The sequence below is a fragment of the Pleurodeles waltl genome, chromosome 2_2 (assembly GCF_031143425.1).
Source record: "Pleurodeles waltl isolate 20211129_DDA chromosome 2_2, aPleWal1.hap1.20221129, whole genome shotgun sequence".
Lineage (NCBI taxonomy): Eukaryota > Metazoa > Chordata > Amphibia > Caudata > Salamandridae > Pleurodeles > Pleurodeles waltl.
The window spans coordinates 390,431,830-390,441,915 of record NC_090439.1 but is presented as its reverse complement, the minus strand read 5'-3'; positions in this window follow the sequence as shown (position 1 = coordinate 390,441,915).

The following is a 10,086-nucleotide window of genomic DNA, read 5'->3' as shown; positions in this document are numbered from 1 at the left end:
GTGCTCGCTTCTGGTCTAGGGTAAATCTACCAACTCTAGGTATGAAACTAGACACCCACAGGAGTACAGGGTGTTGTGCCTCTCATGGATCCCAATACGTTTTCTTACCCACAATGCCCTTCAAATTTCAAAATGTGATTAAAATCAGACATTTCCTTGCATTTCTGTACCATGTTCTTCCAGATACAGAAATAAACCACACATTTCCTGCCACCCAGCATACCCCTCAGTCTCCCGATAAAAATTATACCTCACTTGTTTGGGTGCCCAAAGCAAAGTCAGTCTAAAAGCGTATAGAAAAACGTGCTTGTGAACACGCTTTGGTGCCCCCTAAATCTCTATAAATTTTTGGTCATTCCCTGTCGCAGGAGCCTGAGGGGAATGCTGAAATTTGTGGCTCCCCTCAGATTCCAGAACTTTCCATCACAGAAATGTGAGGAAAATGTGTTTTTTAGACTAATTTTGAGGTTTGCAAAGAATTCTGGGTAGAAAAATGTAGTAAGAGCCATACAAGTCATCCCATCCTGGATTCCCCTAGGTGTCTTGTTTTAAAGAAGTACACAGGTTTGCTAGGTTTCTCTAGGTGCTGGCTGAGCTAGAGCCCAAAATCCACAGCTAGGCACATTGCGAAAAGCGATTCCGTTTTTAGTGGAAAAATGTGATGTGTTCAAGTTGCGATTTGAGGTGTTTCCTGTTGCGGGCAATTGGCCTACCCACACAAGTGAGGTACCATTTTTATTGAGGACTTCAGGGAATGCTGGGTGAAAGGAAACTTGTGGCTCCCCTCAGATTCCAGTACTTTGCATCACAGAAATGTGAGGAAAATGTGTTTTTTTAGACAAATGTTGAGGTTTGCAAGGGATTCTGGGTAACAGAACCTGGTGTGAGCCACACAAGTCACCCCATTCTGGATTCCCCAAGTTGTCTAGTTTTAAAGAATGTACAGGTATAATAGGTTTCCTAGGTGCCGGCTGGAACAGAGGGAAGTGTTACAACCTCCCCCTTGAGAAAAGTGCCTGATGGAGGGGAAGTTTATGTGCTGTGGAGCAGAGGTGATTTTGCTTCATTTACGAATGATTTCTCCAATTAACGAGATAAGCTAGTGGAATGTTATATAGAGCTTGAAAGGTTTATGAAAATCTCATAGGTGCTGTGGATTGTTTTGAATACTTTGTTTGACATTGTGGTTCCAAGTGGTTTATGGACTGATGGTAAAATAGCTGTTTTATGGCCTGAGAAAGAGCTGACTAGAAATGCCATGACTAGGGGTCCTTCATCATTGGTAATGAAAAAGTATCAGGACGTCAAGACATTCCTAAAAGGGAAAGTGCCTCCTCTGGATGTTGATTGGGTCAAAACTGACAGAAGAACTCAAAAATCAAAGTAATCAATCCAAACTTACTGAAAGGTTGTTGCAGGCATTCAAACAGTGATCAAGTCCATAATACAGCAGGGAACGCTGAAGGAGATAATGTAGAGTCCTTGTAACTCTCCCATTTTGGGTCTTCAGAAAATGAGTGGTAAATATCAAAGCACACAGGACCTTAGAAAAATAAATAACATTGTTGTTCCTTGTTGCCCTGTGGTACTGAATCCAGCTGTAATATTGTTTCAGGTTCCATGTGAGGCTGAGTAGTTCATTGTCACTGATTTGTGTCAAGCCTCCTTTTCAATACCATTGCATGAGATTAGCCAATTCCTCATTACAGTTCGGCGAGGAAATGTGGTATTGGCATGTGCCAGTCCCACAAGGGTATATTAAGACCCTCATTTTGACATTGGCAGGCGGCAGAGGCTGCCTGCCAAAGTCTCGCATCAGGATGACCACCTGTGCAGCCGCCCCTCTATGGTACCTATTTAGAGTTTCCTTCTGGGCGGGCGGGTGGAAACAGCATTGGCCCAGTGGGAAACACATGACAACATTGACGCCGGCTCAAAATTGTTGCAGTGTTTCGGGTGTAACAGCACCCGCCGTGCTTTTCACCGCCCATAAATTGGGCAGTGGAAATCGCAATGGGGCTGTCCATGGGGGAACCTGCACTGCCATGCTAAGTGCATGGGCAGTGCATGGGCCACCACGGGGCCCCAGGCACCCTGTTTCTGCCAGCCTTTGCATGGCGGTGGGACCGCCATGCAAAGGCTGCCAGAAAGGGGACTCGTAATCCAGAGGGCAGCACTGGTTGCAGTGCTGCCCTGGTGAATTGAGACCGCCGGCACCGCCAGGCTGTCAACTGGCAGTGATGGCGGTTGGACAGTAGCAACTCCACAACGGTCATAATCTGGAAGCTAGACTACTGCCTTGGCAGCAGTCCGGCCTCCACCGCGGCCCTGGCAATCTCATGACTACCAGGGTCGTAGTGAGTGCCTGAGTTGCCATCTTTTTTAACCTGATTCTAAAGAAATATCTGGATTCTCTGGTTATGCCTTGCAATTCAGTCCTGATCCAATACATCAATGATCTAATGTGGGGATGAAATACTCTAGAAGCTTGTAAGCAGGACACCAGGTGTTACTGAACCACATGGCTGAGAACAGACATAAATTATCCCCATGGAATTTACAATGTTGTCAAAAAGAGGTCCAATACCTTGGGCATCATGTTGAAAAAGGAGTGAGAAAAGTGTCAGAAGAGAGGATTTCAGTCTTACTGAAAATTAGTCTGCCAACCACACAGAGAGATGTCAGGATGTTTTGGGGAATGGTGGGCTACAGTAGACAGTAGATACCCAACTTTTCCCTGGTGGCTAACCCTCTACAGAGGCTGACACACCAGGACGTGTCCGATTGGGTACCATGAGAATACGATTGCCTTGTCATATTTCCAGAGCTAAGAGAATGTCTCTGGTGTGCGCCAGCTCTAGGGATACCCCGATTTTAACAAATCATTTGCACTTTTCTGCACTGAGAGGGAGGGCTATGGTCTCTCAGTGCTGAGTCAAACACATGGTAATGCTAAGAGACCTGTGGCTTATTTGTCTGCCACGTTAGATCCTGTTGCTTTTGCTTTGCCTGACCGTCTTAAATCAGTAGCAGCAGTCAACATCAGCATAAAGAGGTGTGAAAATATTGTTATGGGTCACCCATTCACTGTGTATGTACCCCATTCAGTCAACCTTTTGTTAACTAGAACAAGAACCAAACACTAAACAAGTAGTTGACTTACTCGGTTCGAACACCTCATCTTGGCAGCAGATAATATGACTATCAAACGTTATGGGATTTTGAATCCTGCTACTCTGCTGCCAATACTTGGCCAGGAAAGCAATAAAGATTGTGAAGGGGACCATGATTGACTTGTTGTTAATGAACTGTGTAACAAATCAAGACCCAACAAATGAGATGACACATTACCTGATTCTGATTATGTCCCTTATGTCAATTGTTCATGTTTGAGAGAAAATGGAGGAAGTCTGAGAGCAACCTATGCTGTCTGTACCGTTTCTGGAGTTGTCAAAGTTTCTTGGCTTCAATTAATATTCTCTGCCCAAGTGGCTGACTGATTGCTCTTGCTAGAGAATGCTGTGTCTCTGAGCAATTGAAAGTGACAATTTTTACCAATAGTACGACTGGTGTTGTTCATGACTTCGGATAACTGTGGACCCAGAGAGAATTTATGATGTTCTCTGGATCTCCAATCCAGAATGACGAACAAGTGAGAAAACTTCTTGATGCATTACAATTGCTTGAACATGCTGCAGTGGTCAAATGTCCTACACATCATTCTAGAGATGACCATGTGACTTTGGGCAATGGATACACCGACGAGGTAGCCAAGTACTGTGCTCATAATGTTTGTACATTTAATGGAGAATTTACAAATGAGGGGATGGATGAGACTAATGTTAACCTTTTGTTGACAACAGCTGATGCTTGAAATGAGGTGAAGAGGCCTCAAGAGGAAGTTTCTGAGGAGGAACAAGAGAGCTGGGTCAGAGCAATCTGTGTCAAAAGAAATTATGACATTTGGGTTTCAGTAGATGGATGACCTGTGTTGCCAAATATTTTATTAACTCCTATGGCTAGGCATTTCAATGGCCCAGCACACATCTGTAGAGATGGTATGGTGAGATTTCTCAGACAGACTTGGTTCAATGCTAGATTCAGATTGATGACTGAAGTGCTATGTGACAGGTGCATTGTGTGTCAACAGAACAATGTAGGCAAGAGAACTGTAGCCACATTAAGTCACATAGGGAGGTTAGGAGGACCTTTTAACAGGCTACAGATGGATTTCATAGAGATGCCTGTGTGCAATAGGTTGAGGTCTGTTCTGATAATTGTGTGCATCTTTTCTTGTTGCATCGAGGAAGATCCAACTAGAAGGAACAATAGTCTCACAGTAGCCCAGTTGCTGTAAAGAGCGCTCATACCCAGATGTGGCTTAAAAACTTATTTGGAATCAGATCAAGGTACTCATTTCAATAATGAGGTTTTGAGATTATTGTGCACCGCATTGCAAATGGAAAAAATATTGCGTTGTAGCTATTGGCGTGAAGCTTCGGGTCTTGTGGAACAAGTGAATGGCACTCTGAAATCGAGACTTTCAAAGGCCTCTTATGTTGATGAGTCTTCGGAGTATACCTGATCAAAAGACTAGACTTTCCCCCAACAAGATCTTAATGGGGAGGGCGATGAGAGTGCCAGCGATTCCTGTGAATGCACTTGTGAATATTACTGATGACATGGTCCTAGATTATTGCAAAGACCTGGCTGATGTGGTGAGTACTGTGGCTCATCAGGTCGGAGCAGCCCGCAGCCCCTCTTCAACAGGAACAGTGCCATGACCATATCACCTTGGTCCCGGCACTTGGGTCTTGGTGAAGAAACATATTAGGAAAGTGTGTCTGGAACTCTGTTGGCTTGGACTTTATCAGGTGACCCTGGTCACAACAACTGCTTTAAAGTGTAGAGGTCTCGCCCAACTGAATTCACGCTTCCCATACAAGCAGAGTTGAGTGTCCCCTTGATATGGCAGCCCCTGTTACAGAAGAATCGTTGTTGAGGGAGAGACAGCAGGAGCAGGTTAGACAAGCTGTTGGGGACCAAACTGAAGATCGCACAGCACTCAAACAAATCGAAGGAGGTCTAGAACAAGCCACGACTGCCCCTGAAGCAGAAACAGCTGAGTCTCGTCCTGCATTGAACAAGCCAGATTCATAATCAAACCCTGAAGAAGGAACAAGTGCTGGAAGAACCTGAGTGGAAGCAGGAGACCAATGGCCTAGAACAAGAGTGCCTAGTGATGGGTATTCTTCACCAGCGTGGACGTATTTTGCAAAGGGCATAAATCAAAAGTTATGAGAATATTGGGATCAACATACATGTTCGGCTGAACTTCCATGAACTGAACATTGTAGGCAAATTATATCTTGGATTTTCATTGATGTTGGAAAATGGCCTCTCGGAGGCATCACCCCCAAACGCTTTGCCTTCCTCCTCTTCTTTTTCTGACCTCAGTTTTGCTGGCTTTAGGACTCTGGACACTTCACCACTGCTAACCAGTGCTAAACTGTATGTGTTCTCTCCTTAAAAACATGATAACATTGGCTCATACCCAATTGGCATATGTAATTTACTTGTACGTCCCTAGTAAATTGCACTGTATGTGCCCAGGGCCTGTAAATTAAATGGTACTAGTGGGCCTGCAGCACTGATTGAGCCACCCACATAAGTAGTTCCTTAACTGTGTCTCAGGCCTGCTATTGCTAGGCCTATGTGTGCAGTTCACTGCCACTTCGACTTAGCACTTAAAACTACTTGCCAAGCCTTAAACTCCCCTTTTTCCACATATAAGCTACCCCAAAGGAAGGCCCTAGGTAACCCATAGGGCAGGGTGCTATGTAGGTAAAAGGCTGGACATGTACTTACGTGTTTTACATGTCCGGGTAGTGAAAAACTCATACATTTGTTTTCCACTACTGTGAGGTCTGGTCCTCTCATAGAATAGCATTGGAACTTTTGAGTGGTAGATTCTGATGTGGAATGATTGGCCCTGTCATGTTTAGTATGCCAGAATGGTAATAGAAACTCCTACTTACTGGTGACGTTGAATTTTAAATTACTATTTTAGAAATGCCACTTTTAGAAAGCGGATCTTTCTCTGTACTTACTGCCATCTGTGCCTTATAGCTGTCTCCAATCCACATCTGGTCTGTGCTGGTTGACAGCTCTCCTTGTGCATTTCACCCAGACAGCCATAAACACAGGACACTCAGTCACATCTGCATTCATCTGCATACTGAATGGGTCTCCCTGGGACAGAAGGGTAGAGGGGTTCTCTCTTACATTTTAAAGGCCAGTGGCCTGCCCTCACACAAAGGAATGATAGCCACCCACAGGGACCCTGTCAGACAGACCTGGGCTGAAAGGGGAAATTGTGCAATTCAAAACCACTCTTTGAATTTACCCCACTTCAAAGGCATTTTGGGCATATAAACTGTGTCCCTGACCCCACCAAATCAGAGACTTCTGGATCTACACCTGCACTGTGTCAGAGTAACTGCATGGCTGCCCAAAGGACTCATCTACACTGCTTTGGTGAGAAGGACTGCTGCCCTGCGTGTTTCCCTGTTTCCCTGCTGGCTTCTGACTTTGCTGGAAGGACTCTGCCTTCCCGAAAAGTGCCCTCCAAGGGCTTGGATTGAGCTTGCCTCCTGTTCTGAAGTCTCAGGGAGAGCAAAGAGTTAATCTGCTGGCTTGTAGGTAGTTTTCCGACTTCAACGACGTCAAGAATGACTTCAGTGATACCAGTTCTGACACCGTAGTCTGTTCCTGCTCCATGGACATCGCTGCAAGCAATGACGATGGCCTACAGTGCAAGTCTGATGTTGCTGCGACACCGCTGATGTCACGCAGGGTCACTGAGACACTGCAAAGTCAACACATCACATTGTAACCAACTGGATTCATCCACCTCGCCGGGTCACAAGGAACCCGACCCATCGCCACTGACGATGCACCAGCTTCCTCTGCAACCAGACAAAACCAATGCCTCACCTTCACCGGCTTTGCAGTGCCAAACCAACGCCTCATCTCCCCAGACGCCGCAAGGGACTGACACCTCACAGGACCCAGCGACGCCTTAGCTCCCTGACTATGCAACATCTTTGTTTCTTCGTTTTCAAAAGGTGCCTACTTGGGAGTCTGTGCGACTCCATGACTGGCGTCTGTGGCGTCAGATTATTGGGAAAGACTCAGTCACCGACACCGTGATAGCCCCAGTTGGAGCTATTGTGTTTTTAAGCGCTTTAGTGGGATTTTATCTTTAGGAATACATAACTTGGCTTGTGTACATTGGATTTTCATTGTTTTGATCTTATTTTATTCAGATAAACATTATCTATTGTTCTAACCCTGTGTGGTATACTTTTGTGGTGTTTCACTGTGTTACTGTATGAGTTATTGCACAAATACTTTACACATTGCCTGACTGCTCTGAGCCAAGCTACCAGAGGGTGAGCACAGGTTAATTTGGGTTGTGTTGTGCCTTACAAAACTTGGTCCATATGGCTGTAAGAGAGAACAGGATTGTTGTTTCTCTTGAGCTGGAGCAGGGAAAGGCTGCTGTCCTATAAGCTCCACACCAGGACAGAGCTGCTGTCCTAAGTGTTTAGAGACAGTGCACGGATGCTGCACTAAAGTTTCTCTGGGAGGGTTGGAGGGATGCTCCATATTTACTAAAATGGTGCAATTGTGCACATCTGGCTTAGTAATTCCACAGCTAGGTCCTTTTTCCTCTGGGAGTCCAGCTGTGATAGCTGATGACTCGTTTGGTACAGGTTCCACCCCAGGAGAGGTTTCTCCCACCACAGGAATGGTATCCTTAGTAGCAGGGTGGGAAAGGGATACTTTGATACCCTTCTTACCTGTTGGTGGAGAGGGATCCTGAGATTTCAGGCCTTTTTCTCTCCTTTGCTTTTTCATTTCACCAGAAATCTACAGGTAAGCTAAGTGATACCACCACCTGCTTAGGGCCAGTAACTCCACCCCAACTAAGTTGAACTACAGCTAAGTGGAGAGACTGAGTGGAGTTATTGACATCAGTAACTTGTTACTTCTGTCCAAGGAGGTGTTGTGCAGGTGACACCAGGTTTTCAGTCACCAAAGTGATACTGGCACCTGTGTCCCTATAGTCCTGGTCCTCAACACCATTTAATAAAATTGACTGCCTGTACTTATCCATGTTAAGGGGACAAACAGCCACTGTGGCAAGGCCAATGCCACCAGGTATGACAGAAACTGTCTTGGGACTGCCTACCCCAGTTTCTATTATGGTCCCAAAAGTGAACCCAACAACACCTTTAGTTTGACTATTGCCAGTAGTCCCACCACTATTACCACTACTGCTAGGGGCACTAGAGTCTGATGTCTTAGTGGTGGTAGGCTCAGGGGCCTTACCTGTGCAGGACGTATCCCTTGGCCAATGGCCTTTATTTCTACACACATAGCACCAAGGCTTTTTCTGATTGTGTGAAGAGTTTGAAAAGATGAAGAAGTTTTAACCCCACCCCTAGAGGAGTGTTTTGGACCTGAAGAAGGATCTTTATGTTTACTTTTATCCCTATGCTTGTCCTGAGATTTTACCCCATCTTTCTTCTTGCCCTCCTTGTCACCTCCGTATGAGCTTTTCTGCTCACACTTGTTCTGACCCATTTGTCTGCCTTCTTTCCCAATTCTTGGGGAGAGGTCAGATCTGAGTCCACAAGATACTGATGTAACAAGTCATACACACAATTATTCAAGATATGCACTCTCAGAATTAAGACATATACGCTTTCATAATCAGTCACCTTACTGCCATGTAACCAACCTTCTAGGGCCTTCACAGAACAGTCTACAAAGTCTGTCCAGTCCTGTGATGACTCTTTTCTGGTCTCTCTGAACTTAAGTCTATACTGTTCAGTGGTTAAGCCCAGACCATCCAAGAGTGCGTTCTTAAGAATTTGGTAATTATCTGCATCATCCTCTCTGACAATAAGAAGTCTGTCTCTCCCTTTGCCAGAGAAGGATAACGAAAGGATGGCAGCCCACTGTACATGAAGGACAATCTGAACTTTACAGGCCCTCTCAAGTGCAGCAAACCACTTGTTGCTGTCATCAACATCCTTGTAAGGAGGGTCACCTTTGTACAGATTCCTAGAATCAAATGAAGGTTCCCTAACATTTGTATTCCTAAAACTGCTGCTGCCAAAATGGGGAACTAACCCCAAACCCTGCCTCTCTTTCTCCACAGCCAGGGATTCCATGTCTCAGGCCAACTGTTGCTGCATTAGCCTCAGTCTGGCCTCCTCTAACCTCAGCTTTCTGAGTTCACCATCTAGGGACTGGTCCTCAGGGTTAGAATTATGCGAAGCCTCTGAAACAGAGGTAACATGACAGTGTGCAGAAGTAGACCTATCTCTAACAGGGGTCACTCCAGTGACCTGGCCTGTAGGGGTGAAGGGAGCCCTACTTGTGTGTGAAGCCTTACCACTACCAGTTATAGTCAGGGCTTGTTGCCAGATAGGTCTGTGGAAGGACCCTCCCTAGGATTGTCATCTTGCTCCTCTGAGCTTTCCTGTTTGGAGTTATCCTCTACCTCTTCCTCAGTGCTGATTCCCTGGTCATCCTGTAGGAGGATATTTAAGAGGTACTCCTTATTGGGGTTCTTCCCAATTCCTAAATTTCCTTCAATGCAGAGCCCCTTCAAGCTTTTATAGTTTAAATTGTCATAGGTAGTCTAGACAGTTCTAGGGGTGGCTTCTACAGAAGACATATTGGACGAAAAGTGTTTATGAAAGTGAGTAAAAAGTTAGTAGAATAACAGAGTTAACTTTTTAGAGAAAAGAAGAAAACTTTTCAGAACTTTGTAAAAACTTTTGTAAAGTTTAAAGAACATTTAAGAAAGTTAGAAAATTGTTTCTAGGTATATATTATATATATGCTCCAAGGATTGGAGCAAGCTTTTCTTGTGAAAAGCATGGGTAACAAAGTGGTAAAGCAATTGCAAGTACTTATCCCACCACTGCCAGCAATGTAGGAGGCTGGCCTGGTTTGTAGTGGGTACCTTGGGTACTTACACCGTATACCAGGTCCAGATATCTCTTA